The following is an 18,117-nucleotide window of genomic DNA, read 5'->3' on the forward strand; positions in this document are numbered from 1 at the left end:
AAAAATTAATTTAATAGAAATTGGCTGTTTGTTCCCGTAAGACAAACACTACCCATATTTATTGCCCACTTGGCCTCTAATAGATTTGAAGAAGTGGTCATCTGACCGTGTTTTTTCATTACATCGCATAACAATAAGTTCCAGTCGCTGATTTCCAGAAAGGTATAACCCATCAACGAAGCACCTACAGTGGCCTATTCAAAACTTTGTAGCAAAACATGTTAAGTACTCGACGTACGGCTGGCTACGTCGTTTTCGTTGCTATGCACATATTTCAATTCGAACACTCACGTCTTTGCCCTCTAAAGACGATAATTGTGGACCTATTCCATCGTCTCCCCACAGCTTCTGATTTTCGATGTGTATACCCTATACTTCTGTATATGATCGTAGCAAGCCGTTCGTCTGTCTGTCTGTCTGTCTGTCTGTCGTAGACTAATTACACAGAAAAGCGGCAGATCGTTAAGGCTCGTTCACAGAACCAACACGGTAAACGCAGGAGAGAAACGTATAGCGCGTTCGCGTCAATCGCACACCGTATTCCGTAACACCGATAATTCAACACAGCGTTTACACACACGTATGCAGGTAGAAGCGCATGAGTTTACACATAAACATGCAGACAAAGAAACAGGCAAACGCAGAAGGCAGCGATGTCCGAGAAACGATTTTTCTTCACCGCTCTTTTTTTTTTTTTGTTGTTCTCGTTGAAGCGTCGTAGCGAAAGGAACAAATTGTCACTTAAACAAGAGACGCGACGAACTGCCGCCGATAAGCGGCAATTACAACTCGAAGTTTGCGTTGTTATTACGATCAATTCAACGGGCGTCAAGTTACTGGACGTGTAGCATAAAAATTATGAAATGAGGTTCGATCTGTTCCTTGTTTCTCTGTATCGTCATCATTATGGCCGCCTGCTTCTTCCCTAACAGAGGCGTTCACAGTGGCAATAACAGGAGCCGCCGCAGAAAACATGGCAGAATGGACCAGAAAAGGGCAGCCATCAACTAAATGGATCCTCGTTGGATGTACATACGTGCTGATGGCCTGTAGGAAAAACGATGCTGTTTATAGAGTTCCTTTTTTCATTCTTCCGGCGACAATTCGGTCCATATATACATATATATGTCTGAACATACATCTGACTTATGAAGTGTCTGGCCGTCGATAGTCGTTTACGAAGCTGAGATTTTTAAACGTTGCGTTCGAATACGATATCTAGAACCGTGATGCCCTCATGTCAGTCGTGCAGTACCCGTAATGTCACTTGGCACTTATTATATATACTAATGTTGACAAATTGATATCATGACGAACGTTATTTGAGCAAACATCATTGTCGATATTTATACTATTCTATATAACGAAACTATTCTTCTCTCTTCCTACGATAAGATACGGAAGACGATATGTTGAAAGCTATTTAAGTTAAAAACATCTTAAATTCATGCAATGGAACTACAGTCATCTGTGATAAGTTCTGTCGTACACGGCGAACCTGTTGACTTCGATGGCTGTTTAAGGTTTGTTGAAGCGAATCATTTTCGAAAAATTCAGATGATCTATCAAAGATAAGAATCAACTTATCTGTAAAGTAAGAAGAGAAGAATAAATGTCCTATTTCGTGACACATCAAAAACAATTGACCGTACACTTTTCTAACTTATTTTTGAATTATCTACAGCTGTGTTTAACGTCTCGATATTTATATACGACTAAATCTAGGAGCTTTAATAATGACTTTGCGGGTGTCCAAAATCAAGGAGAACTCCTCTATACACGTATATATATATATAGATTAAACTCCATTTATTTGCAGAAATTACGTAGAAAAAAACGTATATTTGTATATTGGCTTTTGTGCAGACATGTGTAAAAGGTGAATCAAGATTGATTCTGTGGACGTTACGAACAGCCAACAATGAGCTGTATCATATAATAGCTTATATGAAGGATCGTTAGAACGTGTCCACGGAATATGCGAAGATTCCAGGCCCATTTAGATACTCTGGATGACCATTGCTGATCGACGATGTCTCTCTTGAATATACCGATGTTTGTGAAACTTTGTCGACCAATTGTCTAAGTAAATTAAATAGTAAACTGAATAATTGAAAATAGATTTTAGACCCATATTCTCATGGTAGTAGGTATTTTAGCTCGATATATACGTATCGTCCAGGTAATGCAAATGCACTACAAAACAAGCGATACGTTTGCCAATTCAATACGCCTGTACTGCGTCGCCGTAGGTAAACTAAACGTAATGGACAAAGCTCAAAATGTCTTTATGAATTCGGAACCGATACATTTCCTTTCTAGCTATACGTCCGCAATAATTTTTCTATTTACTACTCCTTGATAAAACTATTAGGAGTATATAGGTGAATTAATTAACCCGAGACAAGTATAATATAAGATACACATACCATACCGGTACGTTCACTCGCTATAACAGAATCTCTAAGCAAAATCGTAAAATAATCAACAGACCAGATGGCGTCTGTCGTTGAACGGAATAAAATTTTAGGGACCTCGAATAGTGTGATAGTTTGGCACATACTGGCATCCGCTACTCAATGGGCCAAACAGCCCAACTTCTCACATCTTTCGCTTAGCCGCCCCGACCCAGACGTCGGTAAGCTTCATGAGCTCAGTCAGATTCAAGAAGGCCATACGTGAATGGTTTACAGTTCGTCGCTTGGCGGCTTCGATATTTCCAGGTGAGCGTAATTTCTTCTCTTTGTGTCATCAAGAAGGTAGAGGAAGTCTCCCAAATAGGGCGGATGCTGTAAACGCAGCCCCTCAATGGCATAAGCTGCTGTCGCAGGAACCGTCGGGCAGGCTTTAAGGGTGTGGCTACCATCCGAGTCCGAAGACACGGTAGCGGTTGTGGTCATTACATTTGCGCAGCTACGTGGGGTATCGATGCTGGGGAGCTGACCGATTTAAAATTTCGTGCGCCTGTTCCTCGACATTAATCATCTGTCGAATAACGAACGAGCGCATGGAGGCAGGGGAGAATTCCTATAGAAGCCAGCGGGCAAAACGAAGAGGAAAGAATAGCAGAAGGCAGAGAAAGGAATTGTCGCGACCGGAGACCATTGACTCGTTGATTCAAACCAGTGACTGGAAAGCAAAAAAGGCTAGTCAGCGATCGGCAACGTATCGGAGGCGTACACAGCACACACACACATATATACCTACATGCAAGCGGACGGGACGCATGTAAGCTCACATTCCTCCGAATCAGTTTCCCCTACCGCTCAACTCAACCTAAAAAAAATGGTCTCTTAGAGAGCGCACGAAAGCGGCGTAACTTTATGTTCTATAGGAAAGAAAAATACGGAACAAGACGTGCTCTAATTTAGGAACTTCTGGGAGAGTAGGCCATGGAAATGATGTCTTGCGGCTGATTGGTTGGTTTGTTGCTGCTGTTGCGGTTGACGGGCCGCGAACGATGGCGAGGATCACCTGAGTCTAGAGAGCATAGGACAGTCAGTACACGGGCTATCGAGTCCCGTCAGGTAGAGTGAGAAAAATTCTAGGCTATTATATTAGGCAAGCGTACATACGTAGTCAACCGAATTCTGACATACGTTCATGTCTATGTGGCTACCCGTGAGCATGATGTAGAACACATATCCTGTGTTGCATGTGTGAAATACTTGTACAAATATAAAAAATAAAATTAGACGTGACGAGGTGCATATTCTCGTCTATATAATACAGCACTGCCCTACGCGCTCGGTCTGTTTCAGTTTTAGCTCTCTGTTTAACTGTTTTGGCGTCATTTATGACTTGTTTTTCCTTTATATTATAATTCATAATAGTTCGTCACACGTAGAAAAGATAAAGTATTTTTTCGGAGTGGCCATTTGCCACCCTGTTTGAGCGACCACGCATCATTATGGATGTTGTGGTTCTCTTTGTTCAGAGCTACACGAAAACAGAAAGCTACATACGTATTTCTGTTTCCGCTGCTGCTGTACAGCGATAACTGCAAGCAGGAATACAGGTGTACGCCACTCTCTGCTTCATCTAATTAGGAAAGTCTGAGTCTCGATTGTACGTACGTACGATCAACTTAAAGCTGGGGGGTGGAAGTTAAACGAGAAAAAGAGAGCCCACAGAACCGAGCTAAAAGCTTGATCCTGTTTGTCCGCCAGCTTTAGCATGGCTTAATTCTCTGGAGGGATGGCACAGACGTCTAGAGGAGGACGTTTGAGGACCTTAATAAGCAACCTAGAAAACGCTGGTGACAGGGGAGCAACAGGACAGATGAAGGTACATTCTCACCATGCGCAACCTAAAGCGGTACACACACGTTCATAATTCAATTATTACTCGTAGTAATGGCCAAAATAATTTGTAAATTAATCAACTAACACGTGAAGTGTCGAGACATCTTTCTTCAGACAAAGATTACTAGCAACGTTCATTAACGCTGATGGCTCAATGCAGCAGGGAATATCGACGATACGGAGAGAGAGAAAGAGAGAGACTGTTACGAAGGACGAAAAACCCGTTATCGTGTGATGGACTCGAAAAACTGAATAAACTGGGATAATGGCCTAAATGTTAACACTGTCCGTCTCACATAAGGTACACTGTGTGACAACGATCATTAGGACGTAAAACAAACTGAATATTTCACATGAGCATCTCATTAAGGCTCGGTAAACTTGAATCATTCATGGTCTATTGATTATATTGGAGGGAATCACTTGAATTGACGAATATTTAAAACCATATAGAATAGAACTAATCGGGAGATGTGGTGGGGTCACGATTGGCTTTCGTTCGTCTGATAAATGCGTGTAACGTGGCAGAGAAACGAAAAAAGCAGATGCGTTTCCCACTGCAATTATCAAGTCTCATTTGTGAGAAGCACACCTTTTTTTTTTTTTTTTTTTATAGCCTAATAGAACAACTGTTTCGATTTATGTTCAGCATGTAATATCGACACAACGGCATTCAGTGTTGAAAAATATGACAAATGTAAAACACGTACTTCGAACTGTTTTGTGTGTAATGCACAATTTGTCCACCTCTCTGGGATCTGCGTGGATATGCAAGCGAGCATATAGCGTGAAAGGTAACACATCACATAACATAACTGTGGCGTTGCGGCACTTCTGCATCGAGTTATTGGGGCTTCAGACTCTCAAGAGGGCCATAGGGGACTTAAAACGCCCTGGTGGCAAAATTCCCACAGGAGTGAGTCAGCATGTTTAAGCGTTGAAGCTGGCCTTTGCTACTGCTACTAATGCTTCTGCCCAGGCTACAACTGGAGCAACAGCGTAATTCGTAGGTTGGCCAATTTGTTCATGGGTTTCCGTCCCCCCCGTTCCCCCTCCTGTTTCAGACTGCCCAGTCATTCTCAGTGTGGTGCACCATCGTCTTCGAATCATCTCCCTCTTCTCCTTTCTCTGTCTCCGGTCCTATGCTTCTTCCTCGAATGTGCATTCAATTGTAGAAGTTACAACACGAAATGCAACAGAAGGCATACGACACATCGTATAATATTGACAGCGCCATGAAAAATCGCCAATCGTTTTGCGTGTATCTCTTTAGAGTTTGTCTGTCCTTTAAATCGACATTGAATCGTCGTATTGGAACACCACTCGAATCAGGTAACTGATTGTATCTCTGTAGGAAATGCCGTAAATAAATATCGTCCATGCTTCGCCTTTAAGTAAATAGTTAAATTTAATAGATTTCCTAACATGGCTTCTGTATAATAGGCTTACTTCAAGCGAAAGCCTTTAACTTTCAGGAGGCACGCTACCATCTATCATACTTTTCTTAGAGTAGAAATTAACGTTTACACGTTACTCTATTGCGATGTTCTTTTCACAATATGTAGCAGTTTTGTTTACCTTTTGTGGCGATCCTAATCCGAGCTGCAGGAGTGGCAGTAGTCACAGTTCGCCACTAAATGCGTTTCCTGTAGCTGACTTTTTGGATACCTCCGGGCAGGTTGCCCCCAGAGCACAATCTCTCCTCACCATCTTGGTTTGGTCACTGACACCGTGATGTGATTGCGTGTATTTCTGTGTATGGGTATATGGACGAAGCTCACACGAATGTGTCCACGTAATCGCCTACTATGTAAAAACCATTGCACTTCCTTTCACACAAAGAGCGAGAGAGAGAGAGAGAGAAAAGTCCCCGCTGGCACACAACAGCTCACCACAAAAACTGCTGAGGCTGCTGCTGCTTACGCTACCGGCACTCCTAGTATTTCTCGTTCATTTGGTAGGCTGTGATGCAGGGCAAAGAAAAGGGGGCTTTCCTAGGAAAGTAGCCTCTTTGTTTAGCTTTCCTCGTCCATACTATATGCTATTGAACTTATCTTGAGGGTGAGCAAGGTAAATTGGTAATCGGTAACCCTCTGTCCTTCGCCAAGAGCTTTCACTTGGTGGCAACAATATATGTAAGTGCCAAACTAAACCAGCAGAAATTGTAATCAAGCGTAGGTAATCCTGACAACCCTGGCGAGAATCCAAGCCCCGATCATTCAGCGGCGCCGAGTATTGGCATATGCTGCAGGTTGATGCCTGGTCCGAAACAATAACTCAACTCTTCTGGCCCTCACGCATCTATAGTCGACTTAATAGTCGCCTACTCGCTAGATGAGGACGGCTTCACGAGCGAGTAATATCCTTGTCCAATGTACTTTCGTATATCTACCTGTACTTTTGATATCTATTATGGACCAACTGCTACGCCAAACGAAACAGCACACACGCACACACATATTAAGTACAAGAAACCTGGTAAGGGTAGTTGCACGAATGAATCAATGATCAACCTTGATTCTGTTGTACACCCATAAGTACATACATACATGTGTGCACTTATGTCATCCATTCGGTAAAGTGTGCTAACTGCCGCTGACGGCTGAGGTGGTTATGAAGTAAACGAGTGCACATCGCATGTCTCGACAACGTTAGGTTGCTTCGGCTGACCGCCAAAATCCACGCAGTCTGAGTGCAGTAAATGGTATTTCATTCCGCACGCCAAACGGACGGACGGACGGACGGACGGACGGGCGGGCGGGTGGGTGGGTGTGTTTACAAGGTCGGGGGGTTTCTGGGAGAAGCAAAGTATGGGACAAAACGGTTGAGCAAGTATGTGGCAAATAGAACAAGCGAAATAACTATAGTGTGGGACAGTCGATTATTTCAAATTCGAAGATGACTCGTCATTACCCAACAATCCGCAAAATCCACAACAAAATTCTATGCATCAGGTTGCCTCTAATTATGTTAAGCACTTCCAATAACAGCAGTTGAGCGGAACTGAGATGAAATCGATAACAATTTCGTCGTGCGACAAGGGGCAATGTGTTTGTCCGTAAGGCTTTGGTTTTGTCCCGTAATTCCTTCACAGGGGCTTCTTCTAGATGAGTTCATGTGACATAGAGTCAATTTCGAAGGAATGTATGCTGTATAGTTTACAATTAATCATAAGCCGACTGGATGCCGAATCATCCTAGTTCAATGAGCATTTAATCAGCAATGTTTAAAAGTTGAGAATTCCGTCCAATGCCAATACTTCATGTTGATCGTGGTTACTCATTCCTACAATCCACTGCACTATTGGGCAGACGGCCCAAGTCATTTTTAGCATCCTAACATAGCGCTTCAAATAACTTAGCAGACGCTTGTAGTCAATCTTTAACCAGCTTTAAAACGCTTCCTATGTAGTTCGCTAACTTGATAGAAACTGTATATAATTTTACTTATTTTAAAAAGCCTGGGAGAAGATACCGTCCATCCCTAGATCATCCCGTATCTGACCGGCGTCACATTTGACGGATTAGCAACTTTTTTTGAGCTTCTAGCGAAAAAAAAAAAAGGAATTACCATAAGATTATGCGCAATCAGTGTAAGACCAGGTCAACACACGCGAGACCAGTTGAGGTGAAAAACTCCGGGGGCACTGAAGCGTGCCGGGGCTGAATCCACGTGGTATTATCATTCTTCTCGTCACCATCATGCTTGAGCACCGTATAACGTCACTATGACACCTCCCCTGACGCGCTCAGCACCCGCTTTTTCCCATGCTACTCATCGCCATACGCTAATTACTTAACAATGATTCGAACAATTTCCGTCCCTTTGAGTAAATAAAAAGCCAAATAAGCTTCCTCGAGTAAGTATCGACAAATTATTGCGATATTGGCTCATAATTGTGTTGCCAATTCGAATCCATTTCCTGTACCTTTGCTTACAATGCGTTATTTCCTATATTCGACAACGATTGAATTGGCCCGAAAAAGAAAAATATCGTCCATAGAAGCATGCACCTAGGGCCGCACTTTCAGCCCCACATAAGCTACCAGCAAGAGCACACAGCGGACTATGCCCACATCGGCCATTGCGTTACTGTTGCTACGAATTAAACGTAACGTTGGCGTCTAGTTCGTCCAACTTCTCGCATGAGCGCTCACGGGTCGCACGACGTAGTACCATCCGCAGTAGCGCCAGCAGCGCCGGCAATAATGATGGCGACAGCAACAGCAGTAGAACTTGTAGCTATAATGCTAGCAAAAAGGGCGTACTGGTCAGCGATGCTGTTCATAGTAATATATCGAGTTCTGTTTTATGTTCTGGTCCCATTTGCGTCATGTCCATCCGCTAAAGTTGTGTAAGTAACACGCTTTTTATCACGCATCATCACTACAAGCAACACAAGAGCTGCTAGCAGAGAATGTCAGCAGGGGCACACGACCATGATAGCGAACGCCAAGCAACTCGCCGTTCGAATGCTGGCCTTTCTGGTCGTAACTAACTTGCAGCGAAGTTGCTTTGGCCTGGAGACGCTGGTCAGAGACCCTGACGACCAGTCGTCATGTGATCACGAGCCGCAGCAATGTTCCTTGCAAGCGGGTCGACCCGCAAATCTGAGGATTTTGCCGAACAGTCTGACAATGCGGTGCGCAACATTCAAGGCAGCAACGGCTGCGTCTATTATGCCCGCGTTGAGCATCGGCTATTCTACGGGTATTGGTAGACATGGGAGTCTTTGAAAGGATCACTAATTTGACAGAAGCAGATCCTTCAGTTAGCTGTACAACATCAACCTGCTGTCTAAGCTTTTGAACGGAATGGAAAATTTGACTGATGCCACGCTATGAAAAATACGATGCGCAGATATGTTATCGGTACATGGCAATAACACTCATAGTTCTCAAGCCAACCGATGGACTTACCATTAGTAATCGACAATAGGAAACTAGAGAAGACCCTCCAGCGGAACATTCAACGAGCATGCATTTCCCCAGTAAGAAAAAAAGAAAAACGCGGCGGAAACAGTAACAGAAAGAGATTTTCCTATTCACATGAAGCCTTTCCTTGCCTTTGATTTTTTGTTCAGTAAAGGGTTTTGATCGAAAAAAAAATCACCCAAACCCTCAATAACACCAATCTGCCGATTCGCATGCCTGTTTTCGGTTTGTTTTTCCCGTCTGCGTCATGCATTCAAGTTAGTAGTAGCCTGCAGGCGAGTGGCGCACCCTTCGGAAGTTGATCGATCACTACGCGTTCGTTCGTGAGTGTTTGCCGCTGGTGGAACTCGCTGGAGGAGTCAGATGGTTTGCTGTGTGAGGGAACTTCTAGTAACTTGATAGGCCCTGGCAGCGTTTGTATAGGGTCAGTGCGAAAACGCCAAGTAACCGACGAGCGGCCAGTGAATTGTGTGGCTTTCGACGCAGCCACAGCATAAATATGTTCTAAGAGCCTACCGACCATTGACGGTTCGCTCATCAACTTCCTGTATTCGCGCTTGTTTCTTATTTCGAAAACGTACATTGTCCTAGCATGATTCGGGTGGTTTTCCGTCTTTGTCTGCTCGGCAACTTCAATTTTTCTATCTTCTGCTCCTTTCTAGGGGCAAAATTTTGAGAAGTGTTTTTCAACTAGAGGCAGACAATCATTCCATTTAGGCTTTATCAAGAACAGCGTTACCATACGGTTTATTTCATGACTATTTTGAGACTCCTGAGAAGGATAGTTATTTCTGTTGACCTGGTAGAACAAACTTTCGAATTGTAAAATTCGTTTCCTATTTTGTGCTTATGTTTCATGCGGCCGGAATCCTATTTATAGATATTTGTCATCAACCGAATCCGAATTACGGTAAAAATATGACTAATAATAAGACAAACGATTCTAAGGAGTAGAAATTCCCCCCCCCCCGGTCCCCAGAAAAATGACGTTGTTTACATGCCGTCACGTTCAGTGAAATAACTGCCTTCATTTGCCACCGAATGAACGGGTCAGAGCAACATCATTATAGCCGATCCAAATTCAAATATGCTTAGTCGCCTGGCAGACTCAATTTCACTAACGAGACAGGAAGCCTTTGGCTCTTGTGAGCAACGATCTGCAAAACAAATTGTTGTTGTGACCTAGTATGGCTCCGTTAATCTTTGCTTAGTTACGGAAACATTGGCCATTTTTAATGTTTTCTAGCGGAACGAGTTCTACGAACAATTCTTTTTAATAAAAGGGTTGCCTGGCATAAAACTGTGTATATCAAACTAAATTCTAAGATATCTGCGAAATGAGGATATTCTAGAAACTTGTGACATTTATCGCTGAACTATGAACGCCTAGCCAAAAATCGTAGCTGGCGATCGACACAAAGAATACGATTGTAAGGCAAGTAAATACACGAATATTGCAAAAAATCGTCTATAGGCCTGCATTTCTAGTTCTACCAAACACTAAATTGATAACATCGACTCGAACAATTGGACTTTTCAAAAATAAAAAGGAGCTGAACTATTTGTTTTCTTTAGCAAAACCTCAACAGTCTCTAGTTAATCAGTGTAGATTTGTTCCTTCTTCCGAATGACACCCTTTAATCCGCGAGGCCTGGAGCTAGTTCGGCCCAGGAAGAAAATATAACAGCACTTCTATTAGGCTGGATGTGTCAGTCGCGGCTGATGGATTTTGTATAAGCTCGATCCCTATACATGTGTTGTGTATATGTATATGTGTGTGTGCCTCAATGACCGTATGTGTAACACAGTTGTACTGATTAGGCCGGCTTCGACTGGCTCCGATCGTCGGCACAGAGGGCTTGTTGCGCTGACGGTTTCCCAATGAATCTCTTCCATCATGCATCACATTACTAATATATCGAACTATTGATAGCATGCACAAGCACACGTAGGCACATTTATTGTATGTATATATATTATAGGTTCGTCGTCTACCAGAAGCAACGAGGCAGAAGCCCGAGCAAAGGATATTAATCATCAGGTGTCGCGTACCTTGCAATTTGTGGTCAACGTAGCGTTGTAACGGATACGATTGCCGCCTGTCGTTCGATAGCGTAGTCTGTTATTTCCTATTTGATGAATAAACTTGAATGCACGCAGGCACAGTTTATGGAACAATTATAGAGCACTGTAGGGTGTTACCAAGACGAAAATGTCACTTCACAAACTATTTTTCGTTTGATCCTTTGAGGCTGAACTCGGGCTAGGATGCGTATCGCACGATATACGGACAAATCAGTGAATATATAACAAATTCGCAATGGTTATCGGTTGATGCTGACGAATCTTTAGCCTGAGAATTACCTGCTTGCTCAGCTTAGCCGGCCCGATGTTTTCCCAGCGCCTCTTTTGCAGTAAGCTCCATAGTACAGATGTAGAGAACTTTCCAGGTCCTTAACACCTAAAGGTGAATAGGCTGAACAACAAAGCTCCAGGATATACATATATAATGGTTTAAATCGTCAGTTTCGCCTGTGTGTTTTTTTTGTCCATTTATCTGCGTGACATAGTGCATTAGTGGGCAAGGACCCTGCTCTGAGTACGGGCTGGTAGCCGCGATACGTTTCGCCGATGACGATCTCGTTACAAAGCCAATTTCTCTCTCGACAATGAGGATGCTCCTTCTCCCGATTCTGAAATTGGTCATTTGTTCGATGCGTCGCCTGCGCAGCTTTCCGTTTGTTACCTTAGTAGACGATGTCAAGAGTGAATTTCTGTCTGTGCACGTATATTTCCCTATACTACAACGTTGCTATCGCTATTTATGCGAAGTGTCCGAAAATCATTTATATACACTTCAGTCATACTCTTGCGAAGCGCTGCAGCTCAACAAAGCGCAAATTGTGTCCATCGTAAGACTCAAAATTTACTATCTTAATACAGGGCATGATTTCTATTTAAACAGATAAACCTAACCTGCTTATGACAACCTTAGCAAGTATTTAGCCGGTGTCCGTTAGAGGCATCGTACTGGGTCTCTTGACCAGGAAAAGACCGCATGAAATTTCTATTCCAAATGAAAATTCTTAACCGACCTTTGCACTCGAGCTAGAGGGAGTTAAAAAGGAGTAGATCATCTAGATTCTCTTAAGGGAAATGTTTCAACAACACATTACATAATCCATGAGTGGAAATTACTCACAATAGTCACCCGACTCACTTCACTTTCTATCAGACGTAGCACAGTTTAATCCTGATTAAATTCGGAGCTAACGAGCTAGCTAGAACCTTAAAGCTCTTCAGTTTATTAAAACTGTTTGATTTCGTCACAATTTCCAATGTAATGCACACTTATTCGTGTTGTAATCCGTATATTCACCGTTGTGATCCCGAACGCTTATCCAACACAATTTTATTAGATACTAATCCGCATTTTCGTTGAGTTCTTGATCTATGCTGTATTTGTTTATTGCTTCAGTGTCTCGTTCGAGGTTGCTCAGATACGTTTTTTAGCTATTTGAAGAATTTTCTTCACTGCTTTACTTACTACTCTATTAGAAAAATGTAATTAGTCGCAACGATGATTGTCGAACAATTCGATTATATATATACACGTTCTGATCAGCTCGCATTAGCGTATAAATTATCGGACTACATTTAAAGACAAGACAGCTGACCTTGGAGGAAAGCTGAGAAGCCTTGATGTTTCTACTGCGGACTGTTAGCTTAAATTGGAAAGTAAGTTATTAGAAAGTTTCATTGCCATTTACTGGCAGCGTTTATTCCGCGGGTAGGGCCAACTGCCGCGCGGGCGTCCGCTTCATCGAACTCCCGGACTTTCTGCAGTAGCCGGGTGGAGCGCGCATTCCTCCAACTGACCGGCTGTTGCAGCTGCCAGAGTGGGGCGGCCCTTTCCACTTCTGGCGAGGGCAACTCCGAAAGGAAGGGAAACGCCCCGCGAAACATCACTGCTGGATAGACAAGAAGTGCTCCAATGACCGCATACCGAAGCCATTCGAAAAAATGCCCAAAGGGCGGTGGCCAGGGCAAAACACTGAGGCCACGCAGGGATAGGGATCTTTGTCTGTGCCAGCCGAGGGGTGAGGAACCGCACGCTCACAGAACACGTGCAACCGGCCTCCAGTTGTACACAAACGAAGGGGTTGCGCTGTACAGATTACATGCAGATACGCGTTTAACAGGAAAACATCGATAAGCATGACCAAATCGGGTTTGTACAATGGAAGCTTAGTGCGGAAAAACACTCGCTTAATATCTTACAGCTCATCGTACTTCCTTTTGCAATATTGTGGCTAGTATAGCGCATTTGGTAATTGGTAAATTGGTAATTGGTAAAGGCATTTGGTAAATTTTTCGACAGTGATTTACGTCGACAAGTAGGTTTTACATTGACGTAAGGGTCGTGAGTTTTTTCTCTCATACTGCACTAGAATCTGTACATGCGTATATGCTTTGTTGAGTATTTTATTCTCTATAGTAGACGGCTTACGTGCATGACCAAATTCTAGTTCGTTATTAGCTGTCTAAGGCAGACCCTAGTAATTAGCTCGACCTATTGACTTTCGAAGGGGCACATATTGCTTAACCAGTACGTTTGTATTTCTGCTATGCTAAATCAATGTTATGTGATGAGGTCGTTGGTGCGTCACGCTGATTGGCGACCGTTAACCTCTAGGACAGCATGGCGGGTTTAACAACGGCCTATGTATGATTATACATATACATATAGTCTTTATAGGTTTCAATCTTATCGCCGCAGTTACCTCTGCACGTTAAACTGTACACTATGATGCTGTAAACAGTGGTGATTAGCAAAGACCAGGCAATTGATAAACCGGTCCTTTGTCGAGCACACAGAATTCTGTTTCTGACGGTTTGTATGGTATTCATATTAAGCCAGAATTCACTCCAAACACGATTCTTACCTAAACCTTTAAAATTAATCGTATGTTTTCCTATGAATGTTTCCTATGTTTTGTTTATTTCTAAAAGGAAAGACAGTCCCGTTTCAGGCCGTCCATCTTAAATCTATACTCGAGCATTTAGTGGCACATATGTTAGTTTCCTATAGGTGACACCCAACCTGTGTCGCGTAATACCGAAAAGCCCAACGACAAAAATCGTCCTCTTTTAAGCAATATCGGTTTATTGCTGTACCTGTATCCCTATTATCAGTAGAAAATAGCGAGTACGAGGCATCTTCGAATGAGGGAGCGTCCTTACCATTGCCAGCTGAATGCGGCCAACGGCCGGTCAGTCAAGCAGTGCGAGTGGCCTGCATATTATGCCCAGATGATTGCTCATACTGTGGACAGGTCACTGCAGTGCTAGGTACGCACGGTAGACAATGTGACATATAAAAGGGCATAGGTTTGGCGTAGGTGGAGGCGCACATAAGCAACAGAGATGGAACGAGGTAGCTGTGCAAACGGCATTCGTTATACAACTGCACACTAATTAGAAAGCTTAGCGTATCGGCCATCCAGCAGAGAACCACCAAGTGTTGGTAGACAAACGACGCAAACCACGTGTATGTACGTATATCTATATTATGTTGAGTCCGCCGATTATGTATACGTAGCTACGTACAGAGGTAACTCGCTTACAATTGAATGTATTCGCCATAAACATTATTATATCTGTATAAACATTTAGAGCGCTATAACGTTGACCTATGCCAAAGGATACAGAAGAGTTTATTATTATGATGACACAGGTGATATATTGATAAAGATGTAGCCTGTAGTCTACCTAGGGGCAGATGGAGTGAGATCAATCGCGACACTGTTATATCGTTAACGAACTGGCAGTATTAATTAAAGAAGCACCTACAAAAAAATGGATAGTCCGTAAATATCAACGAAAGTGTGCTTACTCATATTATTAAATAAAATGCGATTGCCCGTGTTTTTTGATGAGAGTCGCTTCTATTTTTCCGTGCAAAATCGAAATAGGCCTTCCTTATTCTTTTTATACATCCCGTCACCTTCACTTGTTACTTTGCGGATGTCCTATTTGCAGTCCAATCTTGCCTCGCTTGACGACGAGTTTCCAGGACCATCGAGCCAACCCAAACAGCCTCGCGTCTGTTGGCCATACGTTATTATAGATGCTAAAACCGATACGACCTTATTGCGGCCTCTACAATGATGACATCGCTATCATACGGTGACCGTCGCCCGTGCGTCCCCCTCGTTGCTACTAACAGCCTTAGCCACAGAATAATACAATGGCGGCTGGTTGGCCTACCGCCGATCCTAATTACCCAAGTGCTTATATGACGCTTACATGCGCCTGCCTACGCTCTGTAGCTATAGTGCTTATAGCCATTGTAGTGGCTCCTCGCCCGCCCGCCCGCCCGCCCGCTCGCCCGCCTCGATAAGCACAAACCTCATTCACCTAAGCAGCAGCAGCACTGGCGTTTACCCCTCGCCGCTACCGCTTCCGCCGCCGTTCAACCTACTGCGTCCTTTCCCATTCAGCTACTGGTTAGAAGTGCTACCTCTAATGATAGTAAGGCTCTTCAGTTCTTCCCAGGACAACGCTGGAAGCCGCCGCGCTCACTTCAATCGGCTAATATAACCTTGCCTCTTTTTCTCTCTATATCCACTCGTCGTGTCCAGCCAACTACCTTTCTTTACCACCCATCACCTATTTAGCAACTCGCGAGACGCCATTTGCTCGTGTCAATAGACGTAGTCGTAGTGGTAGCGTCAGCAGCAAGACGACGCGTCTGGTAGTTGGTGGGCCTATACTGTTCAGGTCGTTGTTCCTCTCTCCCTTTATTATTCCTGCTTCTTAATATCGTACACGAACACGCCGAAGAGCCATAGCAGCGGCCAAAAACAAAGAGCAACGCTATGGGATATGTCTCGCGTTGTCGTGGTGCCAGCTTTGCGTGATACCGCTGCAGGAACAGTTACAGGAAGCATCGACCGTCGGTGAACAGTATGCAGCAACGGGTGTTTGGTAGATAGGCCGGGCGGGTGGATGTATGAATGAGCAGCGAAATCGCTTGGTATATAGCATGACATCGCATTGTTTGGAGTGGTCAGGCACCAATTATGCTAGGGAAAACACGTCAAACATAAATAAACATGATAAGAGCGCATCAAGGTACGTAAAACCGTAATACATGGAATAAGCACCTATATATCGATTGTCAGACAACTGAAGTTTACGGGAAGCTTATGCATGACTGAGGCTGTCAAGGCGACGAAGGTGCTTTCTTGAGTGCGCAGATACCTCCGGAGAATGCATAGAAAAATGAGGACCAAATTATATCACATGTTCTGGTTCCTGCACAACCAGACTATGCCATAATACGAAAAGCGTCAGTGGTAAAGGCAAGGCTGTCTGGCAACAGAGCCTGGTGAATACATTACGTGTATTCGCTTACATACACAACATAAGTGTTCAACCTTGCCTCATTTACATGCTTATCTTTAAATGTTTTTATGTTTTACTTTTCTTTGTGTTTTTGCTATATTTTCTGCGCCGTGTCTGGGTTTCTTTGTGCGTTCACTGTGACGGCCAGCGCGTCGCGTTGTTGCCCTCGACAAGGCGGAGGTGTTGCCCCACGCATATCCACTGCGCCGGTGTTCCTCCAGCAGGCGGTCGGCCACCGCCTTCATGTGCTTGCCCGCTACTCGTCGATTGTTCAGTGGTCACTTTTTTCCATTTATTCTTCTTTTTCCCTTTTTTCGTCTTTTCCTTTGTTTTCCCGGATCGTTTTTCCTTCCTTGAAACGTTTTCTTCAAGGAGCCCGCATAGTTCCTTTCTGACTTTTTTTTCAGTTCAGTGTCTCTCTGCTCCCCATTCCTAGCGCTGAAGTCCGCTCTCTTCTCAGCACCGCTCACCGCCTTCGTTGTTCTCTCTCTACTGAATGAGAGAATCTTGTGTTTCGCCTTGGCCGCCTTCAGCTCAGGCTTCACCAGATCCTGCGAATGCGACCCGAGGGAGCAATCAGTGGCAAACGCCGGCGGCGGCGGCACCCGCAACACCGTCGGGGTGGCAAGCGCTGTGTGGTCCAGAGAGTAGCAGTAGCACTGGCACAGGTCCTGCGCTGGCGCTGAGCCGAATCTTGCCCGTCGAATCGCTACCGTTCGCTACCAAAATGATGCGTGGGTAGCAACGAAAAATAACGATACGAGAACAGGACGGCAGCGGCAGCCAGCCGATAAAACGACGACCAGTCGGCCACGACGCCCTGGTATTCCTCTATCCGCCCTCGGCCGATAGGAACGATAGTCATGCTGGTACTACCTAGTGCACAAGGCCGAAAAAAAACGAAACACTCAACTAGTCAATGAACTGAGCAAGCAAAGTAGCATGTCCTAACCATAGCCTGTGACCACCATCAATCGGCAACGGTGTTGGCGCCTGTCTTCGAGGCGCAGTTTCGATGCAGCGATGGAATAAAGCCAAGAAATAGGACGCATAGAGCTAGTGGCTAGCTGCCTGCATTTGTTAAGGTCCACTTGCTTGATAGAAGGCCATAGGCTATCCTGATCTAGGCTGACGCCTGTACGTGAGCAATGTTTGACTAGTTCTTGTTTCCGAGAAGAGATCCCAATTCGCAAGTCTGGGCGGTCGAAGAAAGAGGGAACCCATGGAAGGAAAAGAAGAGAAAATGTGCGTAGTAAACAAACAGTTCATTACGTTCGTCGTCGAATGGAAACTTGCAGGAAAAGCTGGTGAGAGACAAGTCTCCGTTTTATGTCGTGACCTTTGGAACTTGCAAACTTCTTTCAAAATTATAAAGCAGAAATAGTGGTAAATAAATTGGTCTAGATAATAGAAGTGGATCAGCCAGGAGCACATACGGTGACCGGGAAATCAGGGGCTACGTTACATGG

General features: G+C 44.0%; 1 protein-coding gene across 1 annotated transcript in view; it reads right to left on the reverse strand.

The window, feature by feature from the left end:
• The window catches only part of LOC111261312 (uncharacterized), a 330,101-nt gene that overhangs the window by 217,718 nt on the left and 94,266 nt on the right, over window positions 1-18,117 (reverse strand). The gene's annotated exons all lie outside the window — the stretch shown is intronic.

This window comes from Varroa jacobsoni, unplaced genomic scaffold, assembly GCF_002532875.2.
Source record: "Varroa jacobsoni isolate VJ856 unplaced genomic scaffold, vjacob_1.0 scaffold_545, whole genome shotgun sequence".
In the NCBI taxonomy this organism is placed as follows: domain Eukaryota; kingdom Metazoa; phylum Arthropoda; class Arachnida; order Mesostigmata; family Varroidae; genus Varroa; species Varroa jacobsoni.